We start from the raw sequence: 13,595 nt of genomic DNA on the forward strand, positions 1-13,595 counted from the left end.
AGGGAGTAAGAACATCTGATAAATCATAGATTCACCAAGGTATCACAAATCTATCAAAAGATCTTAGTATCTCAGGGGTAGAAGGGATAGAGGTCATCTATTCCTGCACAAAGTTGAGGCATGAATGTGTGCTGCAATGTCCTTGACGATGGTTGGTTTTCCAAACTTTTCTTGAACATTTCTGGTCACAGGGAGCTCACTGTTTAATAAAACAGCCTATTTAAATTTGAAACAACTATAATTGTTTTTGCTAAGAAATAAATGAGAACCTGAAGCTGCCTGAATCACATAGCTAATAATTGCCAAAGCCAGAGAGTACAGAGTAGTAAAAAGATGCTGGAGAAATCTTAGGATTGAGTCCTGGGTCCTTATTACTTGGCTATATAATCTTGTTGTTCAGTCATTTTTCAGCCATGTCCACCTCTTCATGACCTCATTTGGGTTTTTCTTGGCAAAAGATACCATAGTGGTTTGCCATTTCCTTCTCCAGCTCATTTTACAGATGAGGAAACTGAGGCAAACAGGATTAAGCGACTTGGCCAGGGTCACACAGCTAGGAAGTGAGGTCAGATTTGACTTTAGATCTTCCTGACTCCAAGCCTGGCACTCTGTCCACTATGCCACTTAGCTGCCCTTATATAATCTTGCTTATAAATCCACCTGACTAGTCTGGATTTGGTCACCTGTAATATAGGGGAAATGATGTTTGCCTCCCCTGAGATGAGGAAGGATGTAAGTAGAAAGTACTCTGAAGATATCTTACACATGAATATCTGTGCTGTTATATCTGGAAGGAGAGTTAGGATTTTACTTCTAAAACTGTTTCCATGTTGGTAGCCAGGTGGCTGGTCTCTAGTGCACATAGTAGGAAAAGAAAAGATTTGAAGGAGCTCTTCTTAAGAAACAAGTAAAAGAGAAGATTATTGTTTACTTAAGGTTAGGGATGGGGTGGGGAGGAGTGAAAGTGTTTCCTTTAAGTCCCTTTCACCTACCTACATAGAAAGTGAGCATGCTAAGAAATTCCCCAGGATCTCCTGGTTTCTTCTGGGGTTATGAAATCACTAGAGTGAAAAGCCTTTCCTTCCAAAGAAGAGAGGACCCTCCTGCTTTCCCTTCCCCACCAACCCCAGTAGAGGACTGTATGCTTATTCAATTTTCCTAATTCTAGATCTAGTGAAGGGACTCAGGGGACTCTTCTCAAACCTAGTATGTCTGAGTGGGGAGGCTGGGGTGGCACAGTGGATAGAGTGCTGGGTTTGGAGCTGGGAAGATTAATCTTCCTGAGTTCAAATCTGTCCTCAGACACTTCCTAGCTGTTTGACCCTGGGGAAGTCACTTAACTCTGTTTGCCTCAGTTTCCTCATCTGTAAATGAGAAGGAAATGGCAAATCACCCCAGTATCTCTGCCAAGAAAACCCCAAATGGGTTCACAAAAAGTTGGATACCACTGAAAACAACTCAACAATATATCTCTAGACACTCTAAACAACAACAGCATAACAAAGTTGGATGCCAGCATCAGTCGTATCAAAACCTAATAAACAGCTAGGTCCCTAGGAAGTGATTGTAGCTGTGGACCTCCATCAGTTTACTTTGTGAGAACAATGTGTATAAAATCACTTTGCTGGCTTTAGAGTACAGTTACTGGTCATAGTTAGCACTTAATTGTTTCCTTCAGTCACTCAGTCCCCTAGTATTTATGAAGTGCCTACTGTGGGTCAGGCTTTGTCTTTCCTTCGTCTTTGTTATTATTACACACTAATTTAGCATTTCTATTGCTGCTGCTGCTACTACTACTACTACTACTGCTGCTGCTGCTGCTGCTGCTGCTGCTGCTGCTGCTGCTGCTACTACTACTACTACTAATTGTTCAGTTTTATTGGACTCTCTGTGACCTCATTTTCTTGGCAAAGATACTAGAGTGGTTTGTCATTTCCTTCTCCAGTGTGTCCCCATTTTACAAATGAGGAACTGAGACAGAAAGGAGTTAAGTGACTACTTGACCAGGGTCACCCAGCTAGTAAGTGAGGCCAGATTTGAGCTCAGGAAGATGAGTCTTCCTGACTCTAGGCCCCACTCTCCATCTACTGTACCACCTACCTGCCCACCACTACTACTACTACCATGGTACTTTTTAGTAAATTTAGCTGTTGGAACCCAAGCAGGAAACCAGGCTGGTCTGTGAGGATATCCCCTCCACACAAAAGCTATTGCCTCTCTCTGGTATTTAATCCCATTGTAGAGGAGAAGCTGCAAGTTTGCATGAAGGTATAGATACACTGCCTGTAACAATAAAAAGTCACCTCCTGTAACTTAAAAATACCACTATTGCCTTGGGTCTTTCTGTGTGGAAAACAGCCTTACCCACTGCTATAGGCCCTGAGGAAACAGTCCTGCTGCTAACCTTGAGTCACAGCCTCCCTGCCATAGAATGCTTAGTAAGAAAGGCTTATGTTCAGTAAACTCTGTTTAAGGAGGCAGGGCTGGGTCATGAGATATTGGAGAGAGATTTTTATCACCATAGTTAAAATAAACAAGTTGGCTTTCGTTGGGGTAAGCTTCCATTATCTCCAAAAATGATTCATGCGGAACCTCTCTGGGGTTATCCTGGATAAATGAGTTCAAACTATATAGAGGTGGAGAGAGACAGATTTTATATTCAACAAATCTTTGTTGAGTATCTCATGTGTTCATCTCTGGAGCTTCAGAAATGGAGCTCCATTGGGCATGATGCTGAGGAGAATACAAGGAGGACTGGCCCATCTTCCTGTCTTTAGGGAGCTTAGCTCTCTCTTAGTAAGATAATACACTTATAAATGTCCTTCTGAATATAGTAAGTAAATGTGTAAAAGAGAATTGGGGTGTGTTATTAGGGAGGTCTTGTCAGACAAATGTTGGACCCAGACTTTAACACAGATTAGTTGGAGGATCATGGGCAAGTCTCTTTGCTACAAACCTCAGTTTCTCCATCTGGAAATTGGAGATCATATGTGCACAACCCGCCTCACATGGTTGTAATTGGGAAATCATTTTGTAAACCTTAACTGCAGCATAAATGTGAGTCATTTGTTATTTTTGGAGCTCTAAAGGTGAAGGAAGAGAAATCCATTTTCTGAAATGATCAGGCAAAGCTTGGTGAAGATGAAAGCATTTGAGGAAGGATTTCAAAAACTTGTGGATTTTGTGAAGGGAGAACATTCTAGGCAAAGATGGGAATTTCAACTTGTGTGACTCATGATGTGATTTATTTCAAATGTGGAGGCAGTAGAAAGAGCTGTGGATTTGGGATTGGAAGATCTAATTCTCAGTCTTGTTTGATATAACCATCTCTCTGAGCCTCAGTTTCCCTGACATGTAAAATGAGCTGGGATACTTGGACTGTCTTAACAGGGTTATGAACAACAAATGGAATAAATAATGAATGTGATAGACTTTGTTATTTACTGTATAAACGTTAGGTGTGGAAAACCAGGGAGAGACGGGTGGTCAGGATTGAGAGCATGGTTGCCTGGGACATCATTCCTTCTTTGAAAAATTGTGATTTCCCTGATTAGTCAGGAACTGCCTGACTTCTTGCCCCTCCTTAGCCTCCCTGAGCTATCCGTGTCAGCCATGTGTTAATACCCCCTTCCCTCCCTCCCTCCAGCTTCCTATGGAGAGCTGGCCTGGCCGAGAGGGCTCAGTTATCTCTTCCATTTTTGCTGTCCTAATGAGTGTGGTCCTAGCTTCTGTTACTTAGTTGGTCTGCATGGGTCCCTGGTAAGCCTCTTTCTCCTTGTTTGAGGCCCAAATACCAGTCTTGTTGGCCTGCCCACTGGCCCATGCTGTCTAGCTAGTTGTCCTGTCCTGAGCTATCTTATTATTTAAGTCCTATGGATTTACCTTTATTCAAGTAAATTACAAAAATCTTCCAAATATAAATAGAAATTATTTTTGTCTTAGTTTCTATTTAGAATTATCATTGTCATCACTTCTCTCTATTGGCATAGATGACTGACAGTTACCTCTAGTAATGAAAAGTATGTATTCCAGTGGCTCACAGCCAAAGGTTTTGCTAGAGACAGCTTGAACTGGCTCTGAGAGCCAATTGTTAAAATTTCAGTGTGGGCATTCATACCTTGGAAATTAGCAAACACTGTAAATCAGGGCCTGACTTATTGTTCTCTTGACTGTCTAGACTTCAGAAGGTGATGGGGAAAATGTTGATAATGCAGATTTAATGTAAATTGGTGCCTTTTTTTTTTTCCCCCCCCCCCCCCCAGCTGGTTGTTAAATGTTTATCAGCCTACAACCCCTTCTTTTGTCAAGAATTTGTTACTATAAGTCTTTAATACATTCTATAGGTAGACAGTAAAGGGTCATTACTATACAAAAAGTTATTAAATGATGATTAAAATATCATGCTTGTTTAGAAACTTGAAGGCAAAACACCTTGAACGTTGAAACTATGGAAAAGGGTAGAGGTCTGAAGAAGAGAGGAAGGAGGAACGGGTTATGGTGTTGAGAGAGGAGATTGCTGGGTGGACCTAGAGGAAGGAGGAACAGGGTTATGGTGTTGAGAGAGGAGATTGCTGGGTGGACCTTTACTAAGATAAAGTACCCAGGAGCAGGCCTCTGGGCCAGTGGAGCTTTAGCTGGGCTAATCTCTCCTCCTGATTCTTTGAATGCCTTTTGAGTTCCCCCAGGTGCTCCTGAAGCATCAGTCAGATTTCTCCTTCAACCTCTCTCCCTCCCTACAGGGAGTCCTTCCACCTGTCTTCAGGACTCCCCTCTAGACCCTCAGCTCCAGGTTTCTCTCTGTTTGGTTGCTGATGGGGTAGGGAAGTAAGCAGAGCCCAGAATAATTGGAGCTGCACAGTTCTAAGTAAAAAAGACTTAAAACGCAAATTGAATTAAAACATCCTTAGAACTGTAAAGTATAATCAGTTAATCAGTCAGTGTAAATGGTGATCCCAGAGCCTTTCCTGATTTGACCCAGAAAGTATGAGAGTTCATTCGGGTTTGAAGATCTCGGACACATGATATCAAGATAGAGAGGCTCTGAAGTAGGAGGAAGGTTGCCCTTTTTCTCATTGGCGGAGATGGGACACGTTGGCAGGTGGCATTGGCCAAAGAACCTTTTGGGGGCATGAGGGTGTCAGAGAGCTATAGGGGAGGTACTGGGGGCTGGGGGGAGTCTGGGATTGATCAGGAGGAAGAAGGGTCAGGAAAAATAGATGAAAGAAGGAGCCACTTTGTGGGGCCCCTCTCCCCTTTACTGTGAGCTATGCTCTGACAAAAAGACATTTTTATTTTTCAAAGCCATGGACATGTTGAGTTCTGTGAGTCAGGCCAACTCTGCTTTGCATGATTTATGAAGACAGATATATTGAGTGGAGCTGTCTTGCTGTCTTCATTATAAAGAAGCTTTGTTCCCAGAGGCTTGTTAATCTTGGGTATTTGGATTAGAAAATAATTGCATTCTAGTAACTGTAAATGCTGCTTTTCCTTATGCAGTCGAGTGTTTTATTGTGTAATTCATGCTTTGAGTCTTGTTTTCTAGTTACTGGCATATGTAAGTCATCAGATGGAAATTTATTTGGAGATATAAAACCTAATGGCGAATCGTGAAAACCACCCTCTGGCCACTTGTCCCCAGGCCTCTTCTTTGGGACAGATGTTGTCAGGTGACTAGGTCAGGTGCATTCTTGAGAGGCTCCTGAGTTAGCTTTGTGACTGTCTGTGAACGGAGCGGTGAGTGCCAGGTGTGCTGGAGAAAGGTTTGTGTGCTTTTATTTGGGATTTTCTTCCACTTTGGGCCTTCTCTTTCTAGATGCCTGTTATTGGTATCCTAATACCCTAAACTCATTTTATAACAGTCACAGGTTACAGTATTAAGAGGAGTGATTGGCTAATAAATTATATGGATGAATAGCAGCCGTCCTGAATGCTGGACAGCTGTTTGCCTCTGCTCTAAAGCTATGTTGGGCATACAGCTGCTGCTGCTGCTTTGGGGGTGGGGGTGTGTGTGTTTTTAAATTGGAAAATCAAATTAGGCTTGACTTTCTGTCACCAGATGGAGTACAGCCCGTGCTAGAATCAGGGATTAGGAAGCTCGACTTTCACCCCTGGGTAGCCTTGACTGTTAGATGCTCTGTGTTTGATGGCTATGAGGGGAGCTGGGCCTGGTGCAGCTGGACAATGGAATTAACTTCTCTACGGCAGAAATCTCTTCCTGACCAAGAATCAGGTTTGCGATTGTGCCCTGTGGCAAAAGAAGGCAGTGCTGCTCTGTGGACGCTGCCCTGTTGGCCTCTGGTTATTAGGTTAAAAATATCATTACTGGATAGCGTGTGCCTCCACACACGATCCCTCAGCAGAAACCTGATAAGGGAGCACCACGGGAAGGAAGAAGTGGGTTTGCCTGTGATGTTATTTCTGAAACTTGGAGCTGCCTGCACAAGGGGGGGACGTTTGCCCAGAGATGAAAGTTGGGCTGTTACTGGGTTTGGAGCTGTGGGATCGGGTGGGCCCCTTATTGATATCAAGGGAGAGAGTGCCTCAGGAAAGACTTTTGTGAAGTAGGTTATGTGTACAGTACTGCCGAAGGGAGAGGAGCCCCACAGAGGCCTAGCCTCCACTGCCCCCTCAGTCCATTATTTAAAATGCCTCTGGGTGCATTTTCTGAATAAGGAGGGATCCAAGCAGATTGTCAGTGTAAAAGCTTTTTGTAATCAGAAGATATTACAGAAAGTCCAGCTGCTTGCTACTTCAGACCCTCTCTTCAACATTGCTCCCTGAGAACTGTTCAGAGTTTTGCTTTATTACAATTTCTGGCCATACCACCTCCTCTTCCTGCTGCCTTTTTCAGACCACTTTGGGGGATCTTCATACACAGGGGTCAGTCATTTGTTTAAATAAAACTAAGTAGCGCCACTTTACACTGGCCTTGCTGAGGCTCATGGGGCATTTCCCAAAGGGGAGGGTGTATAAAATGACAAACATTTTTCATCATTTTAAGTCTGGGTGATGCTTATTTCGGAAACCTTTCTCTTCCTCTGTCTCCTGGTCACTCTTCTGTTTCCCATGTGTGCTGGTCTGTTTATTCCTAGCACTGATTAAAAATGGGCCAGAAAGGAAACAGCACAGGTGTTACCACTGATTGGTGTGTACTTGTTCATGTGCATGCACTTGTTCATGTGCGTGCACATGCATGTGAATTTGTTAAATTAATTTGCCCGGGTCAAATTTTTTTCCCCCATGGTTCCTATTTCATTCCCCATAGTCTCCACCCCTAACCTTTCTACTGCAGTGCTAAGGCATGTGGCATTATTGGCCGAATTAAGTTTTGTAGCCAACAGACAAGGGTTTGGATCCTGACTGTTTGAACCTATATGACCTTGGTTGTATAAGTCGCTCATCTAGAGGCATCCTGGCTTAGTAAAGAGAGGGCTGGCTTTGGAGACAGTAAGACAAGGGTTCTTTTCCCGCCTCTGACATAAAAAAAAAAAAGTGTCTGCCCAGTGTCCTAGGAAAATTGAAAATTCTAGATTACATTATAGATGAATTAAATGGGTAGAGAGAATTTCTGTGCCTTTGTGTACATGGGAGAAAGTATGACACCACACTTCACTTCCCCATCTTGGCCACCACCTTCCCCCACCCACTCCAAGAAAAGTCAGGCACTGTGAGCCTGAATTTCCTAGTCTATCAGATGGGGTTAGTGATACTTTCACTCTGCTCCTTGAGTTGTTTTGGGGATCAAATGAGATAATGGGCTATAGAAAGCTCAGCTGATAGTGTTTTCCTCAACCTCCCTTGACTTCTCTACTAGGCTACAACTTCCACTTTATCACTTTTTCCCCCCTGAGAGAAAACCTGTGGGTTGCTATTGGGATTATTTAAATACTAGCAAACAATTCATTACTTATTATCTATTATGCATATATAAAATCAGTGAAACTTTACTTCTTGATCAAGACTACACAGATTCCTCCTTTCCATCCATCCATCCATCCATCCATCCATCCATCCATCCATCCATTCATCCATCCATCATTCACTTGGTTCTGCTTTCCTTGTTCTGTATCAGTTCATATAAATCTTCATATATTTCTCCAAGTTCCTCATGTTGAATATCCCTAGGGTGCTATAATGAATGCACTACAAATTCTCCAACAGTAACCTAATTGATGGACACCTGCATTGTTTCTAGTTTTTGCTACTTAACAAAAATGACTGCTACAAATATTTTGGTACATAATGGGCTGACTCTGGGGCTTTGTGTTCTAGGTAGGAGAGCCCTTTGGATTTCATATTCAAAAACAAATAAATACCTCTTGTAGCAGTGGTACTTTGAGGGGTTATTTTTTTGGTCTTGAGGCAACTGGATGCACAGTGGATAGAACAATGGATTTGGATCCAAGAAGACCTAAGTTCCAGTGTGACCTTAGACACTTATCAGCTGTGTGACCCTGGGCAAATTAGTTTTTTTCACCTCTGAGTTTCAGTTTCCTTTTCTGTAAAAATAGGAGTTAAAAATAGCCCCTTCCTCCCAGGGGTCGTGTGGGGGGTCAAATGAGATAATATTAGAAAAATTCTTAGTAAACATTAATGTGCTCTATAAATATATTATTATCATCATCATTGATTCCTACCCTTTGGAGAGGTTTCTCCTTTTTTCCTTCTTAGATTGCCTCTTCTGTTTCTATGCCTGGGTCCCATTTCATTCCTGTTCCTGCCTCATAAAGTACTCTTTCCATGTCTTAGAAACTTCAAAACATAAAACAAAAAAACTCTGCTTGTAGTAATGCCATACTTCTAACTTATAAAATGTAGGTTGCTTAAATTATGTAGTGGGAGGTGCGAGGGTGAAGAAAATCACTGAACAATTTTAACAAATTGCCTTTAACTAGATTGCAAAAGCAAGCCTTTCATTGGAAATCTTAGAAAGGTGTGTTAGAGGGTGTAATCTTAGCTTATGGGGAAGTGGAGTTAAGCTCGTTTTTCTGGTTCGTCTTGAATATCTCTGTTCCTTCTGGAATGCCTGCAATCTTCAGGATGACTGAGCTTGCCTCCTTCCTTAGGGGCTTTGATGACACACTGTCCTATACCAGAAATAGTGTTTCTTTCTCTTTTACACACCATGGGGCCAGAAAAGGTTGGTTGGTTTGTAGAAGAATTTTCCAAGTATCCACCCATTAACGAAGTGAGACCGGTAGCTAAGATTGCTCTCAAAGGCTCCTAGGTGGTGCAGTGCAGGAACATCTCGAGTTCAAATTCTGATTCTGGGCAGATCACTTATGCTAACTCTCCCCTAATTTCTTTAACTATAAAATAGGGAATAATAATAGCGCCTTCCCTCACAGGGTTGTTGGGAAGATCGAATGAAATATTTGCAAAAAAGCTCTTAGCATAGTACCCGGCACATAGTACATACGCATTGTAGAATGCTTATTCCTTTCCTTTTCTCCTTCTCTTTCATACCAGTGGATCCCAAAATTAGGTTTCATGGCTACTCCTCATTTAGAGACTAGTATTTTTGAGGGCTTTTATGGTTCTCACTGGTGTGAGATGAAACAGAGATCGAGAATTTCTTGCTTTGTGTGTGTGTTCTAGAAGATGGTAAAGCTCTGAATTTCAGAGCTAGAATTTTGGAGTCCCTGAATATGAACTTACTTCACTTTGCAGGTGGGGAGAGTTAGGTCTGGAGAGGTAAGGGTCCTTGTCCTCGAGGTCACACAACACCACGACCTCCGCTTTTCCATTTTCATCCAATAGTGAGTGACTTTTCTCTGACACAATACTCAGGGTACCGTATGAATATTAGAAGCCTGAGATTGCATTATGTTAAAGGACATGATACAGGAGGGGAGCATTTCTCTATAATAGCCAAGTTTATGTACATAAGAGAACTGTTGATGCTCTATTAGTATTTAATTTGTTAATGAAACAAGATGGAGTGAATTCCTCCTACAATGCATCTCTTTGGACGTTTGAGGCCAGGCACAATTAATTTATTTGTACTGTCTGTGTGGGCGTATGCCAGCTAATGTACTGTAAGGGCTTTTATCTTTATGTTTGTAATGAAGAGAGGCAAGTTTTTGGCAGGTTGTCAAGGATTACTGATGACTCACTCTCTGTATTACAAAATGCTTTCTTCTCAAAAAATTAAAAAAAAAATGCTAGTTCCTGTTTGAAATGGGCATGACCAGTTTGGGAAAGTTCAGGCGCCTCTGAGAGAGGGTCAGATTAAAAAAAGGGAAAGGCTGTGTTATTCTATTTATAAAACTATCACTGGCTTTCCTCATGTAGCAGAACCTCCTGCTGCTTAGCTGGGTCACTGCTTCTTGGGTGCAGAAATTCCCGGTCAGGTTTTGCTCTCTTCCTTGCAAAACGTGCCTCCTTCCCTGAGTCATTTGGAAATAGATTAATATGAATAATCCTTCTCTCGGGTACCTCTTGAGTTGTTGGTACTGCCCTTGGGTACATGTCTGCCACCACCCTTTGTGGGATCACAGATTTAGAGCTGGAAGAGGGACCTTGGGTCATCTCGGGTCATTTGGTCCAACACTCGTTTTACAGAAGAGGAAACAGAGACTCAGGCAGGCAGGGTGTCCATGGGTAGTTAGTAGAAAAGCCAGGAATCAAACCTTGATCTTCAGACACAAGAATCCACCATTGCTCTTTTATTTTTAATTTTTGGTCTATTAAATTTATTATAGGCATCTAGATGGTGCAGTGAATAGTTTGCTCAGTCTGGAAGACTTGAGACATTTATTAGCAGTCTAAGCAAGTCACTTATTGTTAGACTCAGTTTCCCTAACTGTAAGATAAGGATAATAATAGCACCTCCTAGAATTTAGATTTATTAGCTCTCTGACCTTAGGCAAGTCATTTAATCTCTGTTAGACTCAGTTTCCCTAATCATATAATGAGGATAATAATAGCCCCTTCCTGAGTTCAGGCACTTATACTAGCTATTAGTCCCTGGACAAGTCATATAACCTCTGTTTGCCTCAGTTTCCTTAACTATAAAATGACAATAATAATAGCACCTACTTCCTAGGGTTGTGGTGAAGTATTTATAAAGTTCTTTGCAAATCTTAAAGCACTGTATCAATGCCTACTGTTAACAAATTTTATTTATTTCAGTGAACGAAAGTATATTTTCTCTCTCATCCCCTTTCCACACTTCTGGAAAGAAAAAAAAATGGAGGAAAAAACCCTTCTTAACAAATATGCATAGCCAAGGAAAACCAAATGCCTGTATTGTCCATGTCCAAAAATTGTCTCACTCTGAGTCTATCCCTGCTCTCTCAGGGAAGTAGGTAAGCATCCTTGGCCCTCTGGAATCATGGTTGCTCACTGCATTGATCAGAGTTCTTAAGGCTTTCCAAATTACTTGTTTTTGCAGTATTGTTGTAATTTTATAAATTGATTTTTTTTTTCTTCTCAGTTCACCTTGCATCTGTTCGTTTAATTCTTCTGGTATTTTCATTGAAAACACTGCCCTCACATTCTCCCCGGGTTAGGGTGGTGATACTGACTTCAGATGGGATTTTCTGCATGGAGTACACCATAAGGAATTTGTCTAGATGGCATCTTCTTAAGTGTTTGGTTCACAGCGAGACCAGGGCTAGCCAGGCTTAGGGGCTTGGGGGGGGGGGGGGCGACCTTACAAGTGGAATGTTTCAGACTGAGCCTACCATGGCATTTCCCAAAGGCAGACATTTGAATGTAGTCCTTTAACTCAGCTGTTCAGATCATTCTTATATTCCGGTCACAATTAATCACCACTTTCCATTTAAGGGAGCTGTAAGTTGCTGGATAGACATGCCATCAGGGAGTTTAACTGAGAGACTGGATGAATTTTTTCAAGCTAACGTGGGGTAACAAGTCACCCAAAGAACATAGGACCAAGGGGACCGAAGAAAGCTGTCCTGTTCCTTTCGTTTATATTGTATCTGAGGCTCAAAGAAAGGGTTAAGTACTCCTCCTTTGACTGTGAATTAAAGATAAGCTTATGAACTGCATAGCTCCAAATTCTCCTTTTCTCCCTAAATTATGAAATCTATGGAACTGGGGCCCTTGGCAATACTAGAATTTGGGGTATATTAGAGAACTGGGAGAAACATTGGGATACTATTAATGGTAAGTAATATTTCTGTACCTCTCTTAATTTCACAGCCATTTTCTCTCAGCTCAGTTCTCTCATCTGTAAAATGAAGGGCTTGGACCTGGCGGCCTCTGAAGACCCTTCCATTTTCCATCTCTAGCCCATGCCTTTGTGTTGGCCTTTCTTGGTGTCTCAAATCACTGCCTCCTCATAAGCCTCTCAAGAGTTCTTAGCTTCCCTCAGAGTTCAACTGAAGGACTATTTCTTAGCAATTTTTTCTGACCCTCTTCCTCCTCAAAAAAAGAAAAAACAAAGCTTTAAAAATTCATCTTATATTTAGCTATTTCTCCCATTAGGATGTATGCTTCTGGAGGGCAGGGACTGTTTTGCATGGCTTTGAATTCCCATCTCCTACCACAGCCTAGTAACATTTTTAAGTGCTTACTAATGTAGGCAGCAGTGTGTTTAAGCACTGGGGAATCGGAAACAGTTTCTGCCCATAAGGAGCCTATGTGTACACCTCTAGGGATGTACAAAGTACATAATAGAAGGCCATTTTGGGGTGGATGGTGGCGAGCAGCTGGGGGCATCGGGAGAGCTGTCATGGAGAAGGTGGTAACTTGAGCTGCATTTAGAAGGAAACTAGGAATTCTAAGAGGCTGAGGTGAGAAAGAATAGCATTCCAGTCACACCTGAAGTGCATTATGAGAGGCCCCGTGTCAATGTACACTTCTGGTTTGGTTGGGGGCCATAAGAGAAGCAGATGGAATAATTGGGATGGCATCGTGTCTGATGGAGATGCTGCTCCTGAGTGTCAGACCCTGATCTTCAGACTGACAAGTCCACCCCGATTTCCACTGACCAGCCCTGCCTCTCTCTTTTTTCCCCTGATCTATCAGATTTATTATCAACAGTTAAGGCTGGATGATACTGCCAGCTGTGTATCTGATTATGTCATACAGACAGGTGCAGGATTAGAAAAAGATGTGATTAAGGTTCTTGTGCCTAAGACGAGATGCTGTGCTTTGAGGTGGGGGTGGGGGTGTGTGTGCATGTGACAGATGGTCACTTCCATCCTTCCATCCCTTTTCAAGGGAGCATGTTACAGTGCTAAAGGGTACTGGAGACAGGACTAGAACCATGTAAAGAAGTTCTAGAGTGATCTGAACTCTTCCTGCATTGATTTCAAACAGAGCATTAAAATTTGTCAGATTCTGTAGATATATGTAAAGTTCTAGTCCAGAGCTTCATTGCGTAGCATCCATTTCCCTCTCTAGGCCTCAGTTTACTCACTGTAAAATGAATGAATTTGAATTTTCATGATTTTTAAGGAGAGCTGCAACACTAAGTCTGATGTTTGACCTTGTCTTCTTCTTGTATCTTTTTATATCCCATTTCCTGTTTATTTCTTGTTATCTGCATTTTGACTTATTTTTAATATCTTCATCTCTTAAACCTTTTGTTTCCTGGTCTAGTTGCTTAAGGTAAAAAGGAACAC

The 13,595-nt window shown here is 42.0% G+C and overlaps 1 protein-coding gene across 8 annotated transcripts in view; it reads left to right on the forward strand.

Moving 5' to 3' along the window:
* Positions 1-13,595, forward strand: part of TEAD1 (TEA domain transcription factor 1) — a 403,944-nt gene that overhangs the window by 136,471 nt on the left and 253,878 nt on the right. The window lies entirely within an intron of this gene.

Source organism: Petaurus breviceps, unplaced genomic scaffold, assembly GCF_028583685.1.
Source record: "Petaurus breviceps papuanus isolate PSGF00001 unplaced genomic scaffold, PetGlider_PUasm1.0 188, whole genome shotgun sequence".
Lineage (NCBI taxonomy): Eukaryota > Metazoa > Chordata > Mammalia > Diprotodontia > Petauridae > Petaurus > Petaurus breviceps.